Consider the following 8,362-nt stretch of genomic DNA (forward strand, 5'->3'; position numbering starts at 1 on the left):
TGAATTTTTTCTCAGGTTTTTGCCTGCCATATGAGTTATGTTATACTCACAGACATCATTCAAACAGTTTTAGAAACTTCAGAGTGTTTTCTATCCAAATGTACTAATAATATGCATATATTAGCAACTGGGACTGAGGAGCAGGCAGTTTACTCTGGGCACCTTATTCATCCAAGCTACTCAATACTGCCCCCAGCCATAAGAATTTTAAGAGCCGTGTCATACCAAATAGAATTGGATTATTCACCATGGCAACCACTTGTTAGTATAATCTAGAAGAAAAAGAAACGCACACCTATTTAGGTGCGGTGCTGGCCAGTGGAGTAGAAAACTTGAAAACAAAGGAGAGCCGCACACTCTAGGAGCTCAGATGCAAAAATGTAATGTCCAACGTTTCGACAGCCAAGCTGTCTTCATCAGGGTATAATCACAAGCACTGCGGGTTGACTCGTTTATATAGTGTCAAAAGACACACAGATGTCTGTAATCATGGCCAAATGTGGCCTAATATCATTGGTTAATTCTCAAATATAAAAATTGCATACAAAGAACACCATACAAAAAACAAATGAATAGCATACGGTCATAGATTCATTTTAGACTACACAAGCTTACAAACAATTACAACCACTTGTTAGTATAACATAGAAAATTATGTGCATTTGTATTTTTTTTATCTTTTTTTTATCTACCACTGTAGATGCTGTTTTTATTTACAGTAGTGACAGCTGGAGGCATTTTGAAAACATGTTGTCAAACACTTGTTTTTCACAAGTGTAGCAGGTTGCGAACTCTGCAAACAACGTTTCCATGATGGGCTACTAGCAAGCAATAGACTCTTCATACCTCCATTTATTTACAAAAGATAGTCTAATAGCTTGGCTAGGTGTGAAAAGAAAATCCCCCCAATTTACAAGTTTTACATCTCTAACTCCAAACCTCATGCAACTGCAAAATGTCGGATAAAGCATATCATTTATGCTTTCGTTAATAAAATAATGATAAAAATACTATTTCAAAATGCAGATGTTTATTTCAACTACTTTACATTTCAGCTACATTTTAGTTGCTCCACAGGTCAAACCTTTCTGAGATGATCAATGTATTTGTTGCATTGTTGTATCATCAGTTTCTCAAGCCAAAACGTCTTGATGCCCTTCACCAGTTCATCTTTGCTTGTAGGTTTGACAGAGTTACAGATTCATGTTTTCAGCTCATGCCAAACAAGTTCGATCGGGTTTAAATCAGGAGAACTGTAGATGTAGATATGAAAAAAATATTTTTAGATATACTGTAGGCCTACTGTAGGTGTTGTGAGTCTCACTAGTGTTGAGTAATGTGCTGTTAAAAGTGTTGTAGGTCTACTTACTCTGCTGGCGTCTTGACCCAGTTCATGCACTCATTTGCAATGCAAACCCGGGCGGCAGTGTGTTTTGGGTCATTGTCTGCATTTGGAGAAAAAGAATGACATTAGCCTAATAGTCAACATTAGATAAAATAATAGAAATATACATGTAAATAGGCCTAAACATAACAAAATATGTCTATAAATCTACCTTGAAAGAAACGATATGATCCCAAAAATACTTCTCTGACATATCTCTTGATGATGTCATTGAATGTCCCACCAGCTTTGATCCAACCAAGTGCTTTGGTTGTCAGACAAATCATTGGGTCGAAACTACAGAACAGTACAAAACAAGAGAACACACATGGTTAATGTTCTGGGAGAGAAAAAAAAATGTCTTACATAGCCTTTCCATAAGTCCACTCAAGTTTCTTCAACTGTCTTCTGACTGTGATTAGAGTGATGTTGTGCCGTGATGCCAGCAGATTACAGATGGCCTTTGCCGATCGCTCATCATCTTCAACCATCAGTGAGTCGTTGGCTTGAATAGTATCGCTGGAAATGGAATACAATGTAAAAATGTGCAGCATACAGTAATGACCAGCAGTAGATTTATTTAAGCACTATTTTTAGCATTATTAGGCCTACTTTACAGTTTTGCAGGCTACTGTACCTGTTCATTTTCCTGGGCTTTTGCGTTCGGTGTAACACAGGCACCTGATAGTGTTTGCGAATAGCACTGTTCGTGACCATAATCCCTAAATCTAACAGTATTTTACCGACATGTTTAATTATTCAAGGGTCCTTTCTCTTCTCTGTGTTCTATTAAGAATCTATTAAGAATACAAAAGAAGCCATCCACACTTGATGGGCTATCAGCAGGACAATAGACTCTTACCGAGTTTAGGGACTTTAAACGTATTAATGGATGTTTGCGAGGCATGTTACTACTCCATCTCTTTTGCATAGCCCACCAAATGCACTGTTTTCTAACCACCTCTGGATGGATCCATAACGAATTACTATGGGAATAAATATCACTGAATGACAGAAATATTGGAATAAAGTAGACTAATGAAGGCAACAAATTGTTGCTTACTGGAACACCCAAAGTCATCCAATTATTATAATAGTATTTGAAGCAATAGCCTACCCGCATGTGGTCAACTATTTCAGCACCATTTCGCGCTGCTCTGAGACAAACATGGGGACTGGTCTTGATAAATCAATGAGATTTTTATTTTCACTGAATCCTCGTTTGGGTATTGGTTAGTCTAAAATTAGGGTTTTGAAATGTTAGGATTATTGTATTATCACTCGCAGTCACTTAGTAGCCTAGGCCTATCCCGACCGGTCACGTTGTACAGCGCCATATTTTCCTAAGGGAAACCCTGAGGGCTACTACACATAGGCTACTGTAAAATGCATTTTTGTTTTTCTTGGAATAGAAACACCATAATATTAATAAAATTTATTAAACTACATTTCTAAATCTATCCCATACACTATGTTTTTACAAAAAAAGGTTTTAAATTCTCTAGTACAGCCAATATTAAAAACAGTCAAATGCTTCTCAAAGATGCCCTCTGGTGGTCAAACTAGCACTAACTAGCATTAATGGCAACAGTGGCTGACACTTAAATAACGTGCCATAGAATTCTGCGGCAGCCCACAAGCTGTGCTGCAATACGACACAACTTTTAAAGGAGGAACTGCTGTATGTGTGTTTTCATTCAACTTTTATTTTCCAAAGATGGGAAGGAAGTTGTCTTGGGGAGAGTGTTGAGTTATTGAATAGGCTGGTGGGGGTCGGGCGTGTAGGCGGCTCAGGTTGGGTGGGCGGTCTGGCTGATATTTGATATAGAGGATGCCTTAAAGTAAATAAAAAATTGTCTTTGTACTTTATTTGTAAAAGTTGTTCATTTGTTAGGCTATTTGTTAAAGGTGCAACACAATATTGATTATTTAATTATCATGGATCTAGTTCAGTCTTCTCAATCACCTAAAAATATTTTATAATCGCTTACCTAGCTTGATGACTGTGGGCATTTTTGCTTACTTTTTGTTGTTCTAAATAGAGAAGGCTAGAAGGGCCAAGGGTCATATTAGATTGTGTAGAAATGAGTTTTAGATGCCCAAAGAAATGTTAGGGCCCCCAGACCCCCTGCCACGTTATGTCCCCATCTGTAAATAGCACTGGTTGGTGATTTAAAAAGTCATAGTCAATCAATGATATAATAACTCTTAGCAAAAAAGTACATTTTTTATTTACAATATGTAGAATCTATGAGAATAGAAAGGTTCAGAACTTTTTGTAAAATATCACAGCTGAAAAATATATGGCAAATAGAACTCAAAAATAGATGGGAGGGTTTGAGTGGAGCTGAAGGATCGGACTAAAAACAAACAAAAGAGAACTATTGTAAAATATACTGTGTCTGTAAAATGTATATAGTATGTATAAGCTGAAGTCTAAGTGTTATTACCCCTCTGTTCAACACCTTACACCTTACTACTTGCTTTACTTTGAGGGCTTTTCCCCTCTGCACCTAGCCCTTACACCAAAAAGCTCCCATCTCTTAACACTATAGCATTTACAACTTCCCCAATCCGTTATTTTATCACATTCATCAACCTAATCAGATTCAGATCCCCAACTCCCTGCCCCTTCCTCCATGAACTTCAGTCACTTTGTGCTCACTTGATTGATCTCCTCTCGGCGTACCTTGCCCTTCCTCCTCGCCACTCTCTACCTCCAAACTGCCTCTGCTGGCAGTGGAATCTACGTTGCTGTCTTCAATATCTCCGCTTCCATAGACCTCTCGCTCCCTCTTTCTTTTTCCCATTCCCCCATTTACTTGTACCACTATGCTACATACTGGCTTTGATAACTCTATCACTATAACCTACCTCTGACTCAGTCACAGCACTGCCATGCCAAACTGACGCCACACCGAGTAATGTTTGCTAGTATGATTGTTTGCTTATTTGAAACGTGTGCCACCAGCAAGCTATTCTTCTTCGGTGGAGTATATCGGTGGTTGGCAACCAATATTATGGTGCATTACCGCCACCTACTGTACTTTAATTTGGACATTTTCATTTAGTGGTGTACTCACTTTTGTTGCCAGCGGTTTAGACATTAATGGCTGTGTGTTGAGTTATTTTGAAGGGACAGCAAATTTACACTGTTATACAAGCTGTACTCTCACTACTTTACATTGTAGCAAAGTGTAATTTCTTCAGTGTTATCACATGAAAAGATATACTCGAATATTTCCAACAATGTGAGGGGTGTACTCACTTTGTGTTAAACTGTATATCCCCTTCTCCCTCATACTAGATCTCAGCCTCTCTCTTTCCCTCTGATACTGCCCACACTGTAGCAATACATACTCCAGGGTCTCTGTTTCCTGTCAATAATCACACTTTCCTGTTAGATGCTTTCCTATCACATTTAAGGTCTTATTCAACCGGGTGTGTCCCACTCTTAATCTTGTAAAAATAGCCTCCTCTCTTCTGTCCCTTCCTGCCGTCCTAACCCTCACCAAATTTCCTCTGTACTTGAAATACATTTCTGCCCTTAATATCTCTATTCCCTTGCCCCTGCCATCTCTGCACCATCACTCTCCATAGCAGGCCTTTTGCCTTGCTCATTGAAACTACAGCATCAACATCCCCACTACTAAGTGCTTCTTTAGCCATTACATCAACTGCCTCATTCCCCTCCACCTCCACATGGGCTGGGACCCAAGTAAATCTTATCTGTATACCCATCTGTCTAATCCTGCCATGGGTTTGTAGAGCGTCATAAAGCAGGTCTTGTCTGCTATGTGAGCTAAAGGACTGGAGACTCATCAACACTGCACATGAATTAGAGCAAACAACTTCTCTGTCTGGCTTGACTTCCTCTACCCACTGGAAGGCCAACAGTATGGCCATCAGCTCCGCCGTATATACAGCCAGATGATCTGTAATACTTTTCCTGACTGCCACCCCACATTCTTGCACTACAAATGCTGACCCAGTACGTCCCGTCCTTGGATCTTTTGAACCATCTGTGTAAATGGCCACAAAATCCTGATACACAGTATCCAGACGTCTCTTAAACAAACCAGATGGATCAACACCCTCCCTATCTTTCTTTAGTTTATCCAACACTTCTAGATCAACTACTGGAGGCAGGAGTAGCCATGGTGGATTTACAGGAATAGCTACCATTGGACTAAACTCCCTTCCATACGGTCCCATCTCCTTCGCCTGGGTATTACCCACCCACCCAAAGCTTGTGTTCTGTCTTCTCTCATGTAGCCAGCATTCCTGTAAAATCCCTTTCGCAGGATGGGACACCCCATGTCCCTTAAGGTTAACCCAATAATTCATTGCCAGCTGCTGTCTCCTAATCTGCAATGGCATATCCCCCCTGTCCACCTGTAGCGCAGCAACTGGGGAAGTCTGAAACGCCCCACTACATATTCTGAGTCCTTGCCCCTGTATGACTTCTAGTCTTTCCAATGAGGTCCGGGCTGCCCAACCATAAGCTATACTGCCATAGTCTATTACAGATCAGATCAATGCAACATACATGGTCCTCAATGAGGAACGCCCAGCCCCCCACTCCATCCCCGTCAGACAGCGCATCACATTTAGCACCTTCTTACACTTTCCCACCACTCTCTCAATGTGTTCTGCCCAGATCAGTCTAGTGTCAAAGTATACCCCAAGGAACCTGAAGGCCCCCATGCTCTCCAAGTGTCTCCCATATAACCTCAAGCATACCTCATCTCCCACCTTCCTTCTGGTAAAGAACACTGTCTGAGTTCTCTACAGAGAACCTGGATCCCCACATGAATGCCTACCGCTCTACCTCATCAATTGCTTTCTGTACCTTCCTGACTATGTATGGCATATGTCTTCCCCACTTCCATAAGGCCCCATCATCTGCAAATAACAACCTCCCAATATCCGGCTGTACCTGAGAGTAAACATCATTGATCATGATTGAGAAAAACAGAGGACTAATCACGCTCCCCTGTACGGTTATCCACCAGTTCGCTGCCTGATAGAGACATCCCCACCCTCACCTGGATAGACCTTCCAAACAGGAAATCCTTCCTCCTACCCTCATAATATCAAGCTTGAATAACAACCCCTCATTCCTCATCATATCATATGCCTTCTCCACATCAAAAAAGCTACAACAGTCTCCTTGTTCACCTGAGTCTTCCTGACCTCTGCTTCTAAGCAGAGTACTGGGTCTATAGTTCCCCTACCCTTCCTGAACCCACTCTGATGTGGCTAACTTACTTCCTGCTCTCCAGGAAGTAAGTTAGCCTCGCCGTAATCATACATTCCATAATCTTACATACATGTGATGTTAAAGCTATTCGTTGATAGCTTGTTGGCCTTGTTGGATTCTTCCCTGGCTTCCGGATTGGTACAACTACTGCCTTCTTCCAGCTGCCTGGTAGTTTCCCCTCCTCCGACACTCTGTTGTACCACACCAATACCTTATCCAGTGCTCATCACTAAGATGGGCCAACATAACATAGCACACCTCATCTTTCCAAGGTGAAGTTAACCATGCCTTACCTATTGCCCTTTTCAACTCTGCCATGGTAAATGGTGCATTCAACGCATCATTTACATCCTCCCTCCTCTCCAGCACTCCAGGATGCTCCTCTTTCATTCTCTCTCTCCCCCTCTGCCACTCCTCTGACAAATTTTCCGAGCTATGCACTTGGACAAACGCTTTGGCCACCATCTCTGCCTTCTCCTCATCTGTTACTGCCACATCCTTCCCACTCGTCAACACTGGATAATCCAACACCCTTCTGACCCCACTCATCCTCTTTATCATCCCCCACACTTCTCCCACAGGTGTCGCCCTTCCAATGATATCACAGAACCAACGCCAACATGACCTCTTTGCCTGACGAATAGTTCTCCTCACCAGGGCCTGGTGTTCTCACCCAGTTATTCATACTATCCACATCCCCTCTCATATCCACACGAGCCAATACCTGCTCACTCAACTCCTGAATCTGATCCCAATTTGCCCTTCCAAACACTCACCTGCCTACTCTATCCACTGACACTTCCTCCTCCCTCCGGGCTACTGTGCATACTATGGGGTAATGATCACTCCCTACTGTCGACTCCTCCCATACCTCCAACTGACAGATTGACCTCCAACTGATAGACTGCCATCGCACTAGATACCAGAATGAGGTCCAAGGCAGACTCTTTCCCTGTGGCTACATCAATCCTGGCCCCTCGGCCATCATGCAGGCACACCAGATCTTTCATTCCTATCAGATTTTCCATCACTTGGCCATTTCCATCCCACCCAGAGTGCGGAATTGTTGGCATTAAAATCCCCAGCACTTCCAGGTCCAATATCTATATTATAGTAGTTCACCAGCAAGCTCACTCAGTCTTCTTCTTTGTATAGTTTTCTTCTTCTTTGGTGGAATTTTAGGGCAGACTGACACTATTGGATGCAGAAAACAAAAGGGGGGAAATCTAAGAGAGTGAAAAACTACAAAGTTTAACCCATCAAACATCGGAAAAACATCATACAAAACAAAAAACAAAAAGTAATTCTCAGTCATTGAAATTCACTCATAGCCCTACACAGATCTAGGTACCTGAGAGGACTGAACTGCTCCAGCCAGTATTCTATGTAGCTCCTCGCCTGTGACATTCTTCAAACCCAAGAAGAGCAGCTGCAGATATGATGGTATAAATCCTTCTTGAATTCTTATCCACTCCAGCAGTGCAGTTTATCACCATAGCAATAAATGCGAAGGGTTTCTGGATCCGGCATCTGCCTTCACCATGGCAACTGACACACTCCCACTTTCTTTCACTCTTTTGCCACCTCAGCATAAGAGACATGCTGGGCAGCTCTAATGGCCGCACTGTTGGCCTTGCAGTGGGTGGAGGAAGTCAAGCCGGACATAGTAGTTATTTGCTCTGACTCGTGCAGTATTGATGAGTATGCAGTCCTTT

The 8,362-nt window shown here is 42.0% G+C and overlaps 1 long non-coding RNA gene across 1 annotated transcript; it reads right to left on the reverse strand.

Annotated features, from left to right (window-relative positions):
- Positions 1–1,061: 1,061 nt before the first annotated feature.
- On the reverse strand, positions 1,062–4,366 carry LOC120063884. The gene is made up of 4 exons (XR_005478554.1): positions 4,259–4,366; positions 1,557–1,681; positions 1,370–1,445; positions 1,062–1,253 (listed from the first exon to the last, which is right to left on the reverse strand). It is a non-coding gene; the product is annotated as an uncharacterized LOC120063884 (long non-coding RNA).
- Positions 4,367–8,362: the final 3,996 nt, after the last annotated feature.

Source organism: Salvelinus namaycush, chromosome 19 (assembly GCF_016432855.1).
Source record: "Salvelinus namaycush isolate Seneca chromosome 19, SaNama_1.0, whole genome shotgun sequence".
Taxonomy (NCBI): domain Eukaryota; kingdom Metazoa; phylum Chordata; class Actinopteri; order Salmoniformes; family Salmonidae; genus Salvelinus; species Salvelinus namaycush.